At 42.2% G+C, this 12,797-nt stretch overlaps 1 pseudogene; it reads right to left on the reverse strand.

The window, feature by feature from the left end:
• Nucleotides 1-195: 195 nt before the first annotated feature.
• Nucleotides 196-10,598, reverse strand: LOC139457433 (uncharacterized; annotated as a pseudogene).
• Nucleotides 10,599-12,797: the final 2,199 nt, after the last annotated feature.

The following is a 12,797-nucleotide window of genomic DNA, read 5'->3' on the forward strand; positions in this document are numbered from 1 at the left end:
CGTTATTTGACACAGGCAGCCTTTTTCCTGACCTATGATGCGTGTGTTACTTGGTTTTGATATGAAGTCTCATAATGCCTAACGGCTACTGCATTAGTTTTGATGTCACTGTGGACAAGTTCTTATTCGATTTTGTGGCTGTCGGGTTAAAGAGTTCGCTCGTCACGTCATAAGACCCGGGTTCGATTCCCCACATCAATGTCGAGGTAGTTGAAAAGGGTTCATTTCCCGGGGGTCGAACTCTCCGGGTCTGAGTCTGGTGTAGAGGAGGGGTTTCATCTGCTTCCGGACCAAGGCTTTGGTGACCTTGTTCTGATGTATGGCATCAACTGAAGGTACATGCAAGATGTTATGCGTTTCAACAAAGATTATTGCCTGGATCAAGTGCAATTAGGGCGGTCGGGTAGCCTAGTGGTTACAGCGTTCGCTCGTCACGCCGACGACCCGGGTTCGATTCTCCACATGGGTACAGTGTGTGAAGACAATTTCTGGTGTCCCCCATCATGATGTTGCTGGAATATTGCTAAAAGCGGCGTAAAACAATACTACCTCACTTACTTTTCACTTCCTCGTACAAGATCTCGAGTATTCGGCGCTGTGAGCTAACACGTTCACTTTCGTTTGTTTTTTTCTTTTTTAGAGGCTGAGCTTCTTTTCCTTCTTAAAAGATAGCTGCGATTGTTTTTGTATGGCACATTTCAAATTCAACCTATGGAAAGAGTGTTAAAGTTTTCGGACTGTTCACTAAAAGTAATAGCTGTACATATGTAGGTGACTTTAAAAAAAGAACAATAAAAATATCAGTATAATAAGCATTTTTATATAATAAACTTGCAATGTTGAAAAATAGCTTTGTAAAGATAAATTCTCGGATATCATGAGAACTATAGAGATAATGATACATAAGACGACAAAAAAAAAAAAAAATACGTATGAAAAATCGATTCTGATAAGATGAAGTATGATTTCGATGAGACCCGTTCCTACCTCTCCACCCAAACATATCCAGACTGGTGTACAGGTATCAGAGAACAGAAAACCTTTATAATACAAGATATGTTTGAAGCTTCTGTAGATCTTTTCTTATCATTTTAATTTAAATCAAGGATGAGGTGAGGTGAGGTGAAATGGGGTTTAACGTCGCGTCCAAGATTATTGCACTTATATAGCGACGTGCATGTACGTGTGTGTGTTTGAATGGCTGCTTGTGCTAGTCGAGACTGATGCCGATTTATAGTGCTAGCTCACTGAGATACCATGCCGCAGTTTAACATGAATACCCCACTCAGACACATTATACTGACTCCGAGCCGAACAGTCCTTGTTTTAGCCCCTTAATGCCGAGCGCCAGACAGGGTAACAACAAGTACCATCTTTTAACGTCTTTTGGTATGACGCGGCCGGGGATCAAACCCCGGACCTTCCGCTCTCCGGGCGGACGCTCTACCACTAGACCACGGAGGCCGTCTCAAAACAAGTGGGGTCATTTGGGCCTTGTAGCCTAAAAGAAGTCTTTTGAGCCTGGCTAGGGGAGTCATGTGAATCTGGGCCCTGGACTCTAGAGTCAAATTTAGTCGCCTACTTAAGGGCATATCTGCTGCAAAGATGGCATCCATGTTGATCCTTCCAAAACCGATTACGTCACACTGATCCCACCCTCTAAATAAGTCCATGACACGCATAATTTCTTTGGTTTGGCCTCGCATTTTCGCAAATTCGTAGCAACCTTTTCTGGCGTCGCTAGTCCCCTATAGAACCTTCTGAAAAATGGTCTTTCGAATCTAAAATCTAAAACAAGCACCAATCATTGCACATCCTAACCAAAACAAACCCTTCATCCTCACAACTGATGGATCTGTTGTTAGGTACAAACAATGTTGGTTGGTAACGTTTCTATTTCTCGTCAGTTTAGGTTATTGCAGTAAACAATTTTTATTCATATATATGTTTATGATGTATTTTGTTTCCATGTTAGGGTAAACGATGCTTAATGGTCACGTGAGAGTACAGTCAACAACTATTTCAGTCATATCACAGTGGGACAAGCGGAGTCAAGACTTGTCCAAGGATACAACACAGTGACTTGCATGATATGGCCTCAAGCACTCCCACACAAAGAAATACACACACACACACGCGCGCACGTGCGTGCAATAATCTTGACGCGACCCCATTTCACCCCACCTCACCTCTGAAAGTGAGCGAATGACCACAGAAATAACATACTATGTGTGAATCGGAACGTATCGCAGTGAACATGAATAGGTGGACACGTGGCAACGTACAATGCAAACGTCTGTGAAGACTTGCTACACCATATCATAGTTCATACAGGTGTACATTAATGCTAAATACTTCATTGTCAGCCAAATAACAAATGCACGCTCCACAGCCTCATAGTTCGGGGTTGTACATTAACACTAATTACTTCATTATGAGACAGCTGTTTTTCTCCGGGTGCTAGTTTTAGATATAACCGTTCTTGTTTTATTGCTTTAAACAACAAGTTTGAAATTGTTTCATCATTGGGTTGGTAATCATATATTGGTTTTAGTAATGATTCTATCGATTCGTATACATTATTTATCCGACAGATTTAATAGCATGCATGTATCAGTCTAGCTTTCCTAGTTCAAGCTGACATTCTTGCAACTGTGACATCTCTGGTTTCAGTATTTTAGTTACCGGTGAGTCAGCGTATTACCAATCTCATTAAAATCAGATCTTAGCTTTCGCTACCGCTAACCAAAGATTTGAGGACATCCCATTACGAGTCACGCCAGAACGACCCTTCGCGAACATTGACCGACCAATGAAATGACTGACAAGAAATCGACATTTGCCAATCAGAAGGCAGCTATCTCCAGTTTTACGGCACTACTTTCAAACTGGCGACTACACTTCGAAGCATATTTTGACGAATTCTCGATTAAAAAATGTAAAACTGATCAAAACAACATTCTTGAATGGCTTATAGATGCCTAGATTGTATGGATATAAGAAATCATAAAACCTGTAACTGTCGTTCGGAATACCCCGTGTTAAATATTTCGAGGTTGCATGATTAGAAAATACATTCCAACTGTCACTTTCAGGATCTGGTAAGCGACGCCCTGATTGGTTGGATGAAAGGTCGTGCTGATGTGACCTGTAATGGGAAAGTAGTGCCGTAAAACTGGAGATAGCTGCCTTCTGATTGGCAAATGTCGATTTCTTGTCAGTCATTTCATTGGTCGGTCAATGTTCGCGAAAGGTCGTTCTAGCGTGACTCGTAATGGGATGTCCTCAAATCTTTGGTTAGCGGTAGCGAAAGCTAAGATCTGATTTTAATGAGATTGGTAATACGCTGACACACCGGTAACTGAAATACTGAAATCAGAGATGTCACAGTTGCAAGAATGTCAGCTTGAACTAGGAAAGCTAGACTGATACATGCATGCTATTAAATCTGTCGGATAAATAATGTATACGAATCGATAGAATCATTACTAAAACCAATATATGATTACCAACACAATGATGAAACAATTTCAAACTTTTAATGAGATTGGCGTAATACAGGGGAGGTACTAGTGATGCAGTGTTCAAGCTTTTACCACTTTGCTAAAAATCCTAAAGCATGGGAAGTCTACTAACAAACCAAGAATAGTACTAATCACTTGAACCTGGCACCCTTTTGGACTCGGTACGATGTACCGATACGAACCAACGCCCTCCACATGATTGAGCGATGTTCCCCGCACATCGATATCCACACTGGCTCTCCTCATCTCTACTACGACCAGCTGGTATGGAGTGGCCACAATGGCACTCATCACTTGACTGAAAACAATAATAGTCAAATGTACTTCCGGAAACTAGTGGTGACTTAACAGTTGCGTTGAAACGCAAATACTTTATAACTGATAGGGTGAAGTGTGAGAAAATACTCAAATTTGTGTCGTGAAATAAGAACTACTGATAATAATGTCTCGTACCAACACGAGTCTCAGTGGTTTTGTTTTCTACAGTGCCTCAAACGCGAACTTGATCTAGCATACCTTAATACGGCCCTGATGGTGCCTCTCTACAATACGTACCCTGTAGTCATTTGTAGTACAGTGATTTAGACATATAGGTCTATGGTTTTATGTCCTGGCTGAACATATCCCAGTATTCATTTCTAGTACTGTGACTTATACAGATAAGTCTATGTTTTCACTTCCGGCAATACATACCCCTGTATTCATTTCTAGTACATGCCTCATACAGATAAGTCTATGTTTTCATTTCCGGCAATACATACCCCAGTATTCATTTCTAGTACATGCCTTATACAGATAAGTCTATTTTCACTTCCGGCAATACATACCCAAGTATTCATTTCTAGTACAGTGACTTATACAGATACGTCTATGTTTTCACTTCCGGCAATACATACCCCAGTATTCATTTCTAGTACAGTTACTTATACAGATAAGTCTATGTTTCACTTCCGGCAATACATACCCAAGTATTAATTTCTAGTACATGCCTTATACAGATAAGTCTATGTTTTCACTTCCGGCAATACATACCCCAGTATTCATTTCTAGTACATGCCTCATACAGATAAGTCTATGTTTTCACTTCCGGCAATACATACCCCAGTATTCATTTCTAGTACATGCCTCATACAGATAAGTCTATGTTTTCACTTCCGGCAATACATACCCCAGTATTCATTTCTAGTACAGTGACTTATACAGATACGTCTATGTTTTCACTTCCGGCAATACATACCCCAGTATTCATTTCTAGTACATGCCTTATACAGATTAGTCTATGTTTTCACTTCCGGCAATACATACCCCAGTATTCATCTGTTCTACACTGATTTAATCGGATACATCGCTGGCGTTACTTCAAGGAAGAATGTATCACAGTTTCCCTATATTCTACAGTATTCTACGTTAAACCTTCCTCGGTGCCAGCTAGTCCGTACCCCTTTGTTCCGCAGTAGTCTAGGCACATTCCTGTGGTCATAGTGTTGTGTCTGTATGAAACATCTGGCAAAACACGTGTCCTGCTGTCCTTAAAACAACCAAGATAATCTGTAATAAAAGAAGTAAATATATTGTATGATGCCGGCTTTCGACAATATCGTTTGTTTTGTACAAACCTGAACGCCAATAACATGTAGAGATAACATCAAGTCCAGGGGTCCAAATTGCCACAATACGTCTCATTATCTTTATATAGCATACCATACGTGTCATTAACATTATCTAGCATGCAATACGTGCAATTAACATTATCTAGCATGCAATACGTGTTATTAACATTATCTAGCATATCATCGCCTCCGTGGTCTAGCCTCCGCCCAGAGAATAAAGGGTCCGGGGCCCGATCCCCGACCGCGTCAAACCAAAAGACGACAAAAGATGGTACTTGTTGTTACCCTGTCTGGCGCTCGGCATTAAGGGGCTCAAACAAGGACTGGTCGGCTCGGAGTCAGTATACTGTGTCTGGGTGGGGTATCTATGTTACACTGCGGCATGGTATCATAGTGAGCTAGCACTATAACATCTGCATAAGGCCGGACTAGTACAAACAACCACACACACGTGCATGCACGTCGCTATATAAGTTCAATAATCTTGAGCGCGACATTGAACCCCATTTCACCACACATATTTAGCATATCATTCGTGTCATTAACATTATCGGGCATAAAATACGAGCATCACCTGACCTGTAGTACGTGTCATTAGCATTATTTAGCATATAGACCTCTGGATATCCGGGTTAGATAAGTTCTTTAGGAACCATTACTTGCCGCAAAGGGCGACTATGCCTAATACGACTTAAAGAGGCGACTAACGGGATCGGGTAGTCGCTGACTTGGTAGATGCATGTCATCGTATCGATGCTCATGATGTGCGTCACTGGATTGTCTGGTCTAGACTCGATTATTTACAGACCGCTGTCATATAGCTGGAATATTGCTAAGTGCGGAGTTAAGCAGCAAATTGACACTATTTAGCATATAATACGTGTCATTGTAATTATCCATCACATATGTATCATTGACATTATCTAGCGTACAATATGCGTTATAAACATTATATAGCATACTCTACTTGATGATAACTTTACCTATCTAACAATGCGAGCCTATTACATCGTGAATTTGGGTTGAGTGAGTGAGTGAGTGAAATTTACGTCACATCGACAATATTTCAGCCATATCGTGATGAAACAGTTATAATATTTATATTTAGATTTTTTGTAAAAAGCTCTCAAACATGGATAGTATAATAACAAGAGTATCACAGTTTCGATTTTGAAACATTTAAAAAAATATATTTTCATTCAACAATACAATATTAAATTGGGCTATAGATCACCAGCGACCAAAGTTAGGCCACCTTACTGGGGACCGTGGGGACTTACAATACTTCTGCTACCTGCACGGCTCCCCAGCAGGATTGACACCAACACCTCAGTTGCTGGTGATGGTATGCAATTAAGCCAACAGTTAAAATAAACAAATATTCTACGTTTAAAACTGAGGTATGAATAAATGTACGTGGAATGATGTGGTCTCACATATCCCCTTAGGAGGACAATAATTTTACGCTACTTCAACCCCCTCTGAGGATACAACCACTGACATTCTAAGTTACAAAGTATACATTACCAATATAAAATATAGCTATCTACACAATTCAAAATTTACAAATAAGTTCGATTTCTTTATAAAAACAATAATTGAATGAGTGTGTAGGAAGGTGTCACGCTACACTACTGGGCTGTATGCATGGAGGAAGGTGTCACGCTACACTACTGGGCTGTATGTGTGTAGGAAGGTGTCACGCTACACTACTGGGCTGTATGTGTGTAGGAATGTGTCACGCTACACTACTGGGTTGTATGCATGTAGGAAGGTGTCACGCTACACTACTGGGCTGTATGTGTGTAGGAAGGTGTCACGCTACACTACTGGGATGTATGCGTGAAGGAAGGTGTCACGCTACACTACTGGGCTGTATGTGTGTAGGAAGGTGTCGCGTACCACTGGGCTGTATGTGTGTAGGAAGGTGTCGCGCACTACTGGGCTGTATGCATGTAGGAAGGTGTCACGCTACACTACTTGGATGTATGCGTGAAGGAAGGTGTCATGCTACACTACAGGGCTGTATGCGTGTAGGAAGGTATCACGCTACACTACTGGGATGTATGCGTGTAGGAAGGTGTCATGCTACACTACAGGGCTGTATGCGTGTAGGAAGGTGTCCGCTACACTACAGGGCTGTATGCGTGTAGGAAGGTGTCACGCTACACTACAGGGCTGTATGCATGTAGGAAGGTGTCACGCTACACTACTGGGCTGTATGCATGTAGGAAGGTGTCACGCTACACTACTGGGCTGTATGCATGTAGGAAGGTGTCACGCTACACCACTGGGCTGTATGTGTGTAGGAAGGTGTCGCGCACCACTGGGCTGTATGCATGTAGGAAGGTGTCAGGCTACACTACTGGGCTGTATGCGTGTAGGAAGGTGTCGCGCTACACCACTGTGCTGTATGCGTGTAGGAAGGTGTCGCGCTACACTACTGGGCTGTATGCGTGTAGGAAGGTATCACGCTACACTACTTGGATGTATGCGTGTAGGAAGGTGTCACGCAACACTACTGAGATGTATGCGTGTAGGAAGGTGTCATTCTACACTACAGGGCTGTATGCGTGTAGGAAGGCATCACGCTACACTACTGGGCTTTATGCGTGTAGGAAGGTGTCACGCTACACTACTGGGATGTATGCGTGTAGGAATGTGCCACGCTACACTACAGGGCTGTATGCGTGTAGGAAGGTGTCACGCTACACTACTGGGTTGTATGCATGTAGGAAGGTGTCCCGCTAAACCACTGGGATGTATGCGTGTATGAAGGTGTCCCTCTACACCACTGTGCTGTATGCATGTAGGAAGGTGTCACGTTACACTACTGGGCTGTATGCGTGTAGGAAGGTGTCACGCTACACTACTGGGTTGTATGCATGTAGGAAGGTGTCTTGCTAAACCACTGGGATGTATGCGTGCATGAAGGTGTCCCTCTACACCACTGTGCTGTATGCATGTAGGAAGGTGTCACGCTACTCTACTGGGATGTATGGGTGTAGGAATGTGCCACGCTACACTACAGGGCTGTATGCGTGTAGGAAGATGTCACGCTACACCACTGGGCTGTATGCGCGTAGGAAGGTGTCCGCTACACTACTGGAATGTATGTGTGTAGGAAGATTTCACGCTTCACCAGTGGACTGTATGCATGTAGGAAGGTGTCCGCTACACTACTGGGATGTATGCGTGTAGGAAGATGTCACGCTAACCCACTGGGCTGTATGCGCGTAGGAAGGTGTCACGCTACACCAGTGGACTGTATGCACTGTCGCCTTACACCATGGATATAGGAAGGTCTCAGCTTGAACTGAAACTGGAGACTGAAGTTTTGACTTACTTGAATCACACGACCATACATCTGTAAACAAGTTGGATCTACACTGGCAAATTCCGTGGAGACAGAATGTTCCAATACCTAGACAGTCCGCGTTGGTGCTGCAGCTTGATCCAATCTGTTTCCCGCCTTCCAAAAAAAACAACAAAAAAACAAAATACACAGTTTGTGGTATGTTTACATTTAGAGTATTACGCCAATACTTCACCAATATGAAAACCATTTTTTAAAAGAATAATCAATAACAATGTCGAAAAATGTAAAAGTGATTTAACCTGCGGACCCCCTTAGGATAAATGAGTTACCTGAACCCATATTTGACAATACTTTAACTATTACACTTGAATATGTATTCACCCCATGCCTGTGCATCCATGGATAGAACACAGGGAACGCTGTCATCTGTGTCTTTTTCATATTTTGGTCCGACTCATTATTTTCTTTCTGAAGTAACACTCCACGATATACTGATTGAGTGAGTGAGTGATTTGGGTTTAACGCCGCTTTTAACATTATTCCAGTTATATCGCGGCTTGTCAGCTTAATGTGGGAGGAAAGCCCGCTTCGGTGAAACCCACGAGCACGGGTATGGTGCTGACAAACCTAGAAACATAATCGTGGCGAACCGGGATTCGAACCCACGATCATAGGTTTCTGGGGTGCCCAAGGGACGCAACTCTGCACAGCGAATCGCGGCGCCTTAGGCGACTGGGCCACCCGTGCCCCTTTTCTTTCTGAAGTAACACTCCACAATATAATGACCTACATGTACCTTTGCATGTCAGGTATAGTTTGTTGCCAGATTCTGTCGATGTGTTAACCAGATGTAGCGTCGTGAAGGTGGAGGTGTGCCCTCGGCAGCGGTTGGTGATGGGGTTGAATTGGAAACTGAAGCAGCTGGTGTCTAGCCGACATAGACGGTAACAAAGCTGTCGGTGCGGCGCCGGTCTGGTCCACAGTTGAATGTCAAGGACAACGAGGTTGTCAAACGGTGGCGAGTAGGTCACCAAGCAAATATCACACCGGTCATTAGATAATACGTTATGTGAAAACAAAACCATCACCACTAACAACAAACAGTCATAAGTATGTTTTATCAAGGTTGGTGGCGACAATGACATTTTATGCGTATCAGGCGCTGGGTCTGTTTGTAAAATCTTTGATAATTCTTCGATTCCTGGTCACTGACTGGGTTTTACCCTTCCCTCGATATCACTAACTATCCAAGGTATCTTGCTTGAAGCTTTCGGTCATCCGTTGATGTTGTCTTTTTACACAACGGCAAGTTTAGCCTTAGTAACGGTGTGAAGTGTCTCAGAAGCTGTGTAATATATATTTGTCTTCAGTAGCTGTGACATATGTCCTAGATGTACAATCTGTCCTCAGTAGCTGTGTCTCCAATATCCTAAGTAGCCGTGTCACTTTGTCTTCAGTAGCTGTGAAACATATGTCCTAGATGTACAATCTGTCCTCAGTAGCCGTGTCTCCAATATCCTCAGTAGCCGTGTCACTTTGTCTTCAGTAGCTGTGAAACATATGTCCTAGATGTACAATCTGTTCGCAGTAGCTGTGTCTCCAATATCATAAGTAGCCGTGTCACTTTGTCTTCAGTAGCTGTGACATATGTCCTAGATGTAAAACCTGTCCTCAGTAGCCGTGTCTCCAATATCCTAAGTAGCCGTGTCACTTTGTCTTCAGCAGCTTTGAAACATATGTCCTAGATGTACAATCTGTCCTAAGTAGCTGTGTCTCCAATATCCTAAGTAGCCGTGTAACTTTGTCTTCAGTAGCTTTGAAAGATAATTCCAGATGTACAATCTATCCTCAGTAGCCGTGTTTCCAACTTCCAAAATAGCTGTGTGAGATATATTCTCGGTTACCGTGTCGCTGGTACCTGTATAAAGTACTAACACATCATTAGACACGGCACATCCCAAGTATTATCGTCAAGAAATATCCTGTGTCTCTCGGTCGTTTTCTCCTTACCTTCTGGGTGGGTGTTGAAATGATGTCAGCAGTTTCCAGACTCCGTGTGTGGGCGCTTTCCTGCGTCACCACTTTTTATCACACTGACAACCACGTCTCCCCATCCAATTACACTGCATACCCTAACTCTGCCATTATAAACACATGAATGTTTCCATACACTTACAGATTGAAGTAGTACTGAAACTCAAAACCGAGGCCGAATCAATACAGGATTACAAACGATATGGTTAGTTTAACAACATTCATATAAAATGCTGCTTAGTAATGTCGATAAGCAGTTTCGTTGAATAACCAATGTGAAAGCAAATTTGTGATTAACACTCATGCTTAACAGTGAGTGAGTTGGGTGTAGGCCGCTTTTTACAGTATTCCAGTTATATCGCGGCGTGTCAGCTTAATGTGGGAGGAAAGCCCGAAGTGATTCACGTCTTAGACGTTTACAACTTTTGGTGCTGACAAACCAGCATAACATAATCGGGTCGAACCGGGATTCGAACCCCAAATCATAGGTTTCTGGCGTGTATAAGGGACACAACCATGCACAGCGAATTGCGGCGCCGTAGACGACTGGGACACCTATGGCCCCTCCATGCTTAACACTTACGACACGAAGCAGGTGACACTCCTTGCCACATGAATCGATCTGTATGAGAGAAAGACCTCCTTCACTTCAGGATTGATTCGTCTTTGCTACTTTAAGAATTGACAAAATAACCTTTCACATTGTCCAGATGACAAAACATCCTTCAAAGCGAGACAAGTATTTCGTTAATTAAGAAAGATAATCGATTACTTTGAGAAGTAATTACAGTCATAATGTACAGTCGGATGTACAGTCGAATGTACAGTCATAATGTACAGTCGGATGTACAGTCGGATGTACAGTCATAATGTACAGTCATAATGTACAGTCGGATGTACAGTCATAATGTACAGTCATAATATACAGTCGGATGAACAGTCGGATGTACAGTCATAATGTACAGTCGGATGAACAGTCGGATGTACAGTCATAATGTACAGTCATAATGTACAGTCGGATGTACAGTCGGATGTACAGTCATAATGTACAGTCGGATGTAGTCATAATGTACAGTCATAACGTATAGTCATAATGTACAGTCGGATGTACAGTCATAATGTACAGTCGGATGTACAGTCATAATGTACAGTCGGATGTACAGTCATAATGTACAGTCGGATGTACAGTCATAATGTACAGTCGGATGTACAGTCGGATGTACAGTCATAATGTACAGTCGGATGAACAGTCATAATGTACAGTCGGATGTACAGTCATAATGTACAGTCGGATGTACAGTCGGATGTACAGTCATAATGTACAGTCATAATGTACAGTCGGATGTACAGTCATAATGTACAGTCGGATGTACAGTCATAATGTACAGTCATCATATATACAGTCGGATGTACAGTCATTATGTACAGTCATAATGTACAGTCGGATGAACAGTCGGATGTACAGTCATAATGTACAGTCATAACGTACAGTCATAATGTACAGTCATAATGTAAAGTCATAATGTACAGTCATAATGTACAGTCGGATGTACAGTCGGATGTACAGTCATAATGTACAGTCATAATGTACAGTCATAATGTACAGTCGGATGTACAGTCATAATGTACAGTCAGGTGTACAGTCATAACGTACAGTCATAATGTACAGTCATAACGTACAGCCATAATGTACAGTCGGATGTACAATCATAATGTACAGTCATAATGTACAGTCATAATGTACAGTCGGATGTACAGTCGGATGTACAGTCTTAACGTACAGTCATAACGTACAGTCATAATGTACAGTCGGATGCAGCGGACCCCTGTCATGGTTGTAAATACATAAGTACATGTACCAACATATAATGTCTTACCAACGTTCACTTGAACCGTCAATAACTATTCAAAATTAGGCTGTGTTGCCATGTGCAAATAACAAAGAAATTAGGGCATGAATGCATATCTTACTGTGGCAGCAGGATGTGCTTATAGCAACCCCTTGACAACGGTGTTTGTATCAACTCCCAAACATCGCATTCAGTGTAATCAAAAAGTTGTATATCCACCGAACTTTCTCCAGTGTTAAAAAGTGATGAGCTTCATTATGGAAAAGGGAACTTGGGTCATGTTTAGAGACAAAAATGTTACCTTGTGTGGGATCACAAAGAGCTTTACTTCATACAAAGTTATCAATGTATAATGAAATTAAATAATGCATCTTTCAATACATATTCATGAAGACATCTCCTCGACTGTAATGTGGTGATTCACAGATAGCATGTGCATGTAAATGCAAGGCGGACACAA

Source organism: Haliotis cracherodii, unplaced genomic scaffold (genome assembly GCF_022045235.1).
Source record: "Haliotis cracherodii isolate W230 unplaced genomic scaffold, xgHalCrac1.p SCAF_12, whole genome shotgun sequence".
Lineage (NCBI taxonomy): Eukaryota > Metazoa > Mollusca > Gastropoda > Lepetellida > Haliotidae > Haliotis > Haliotis cracherodii.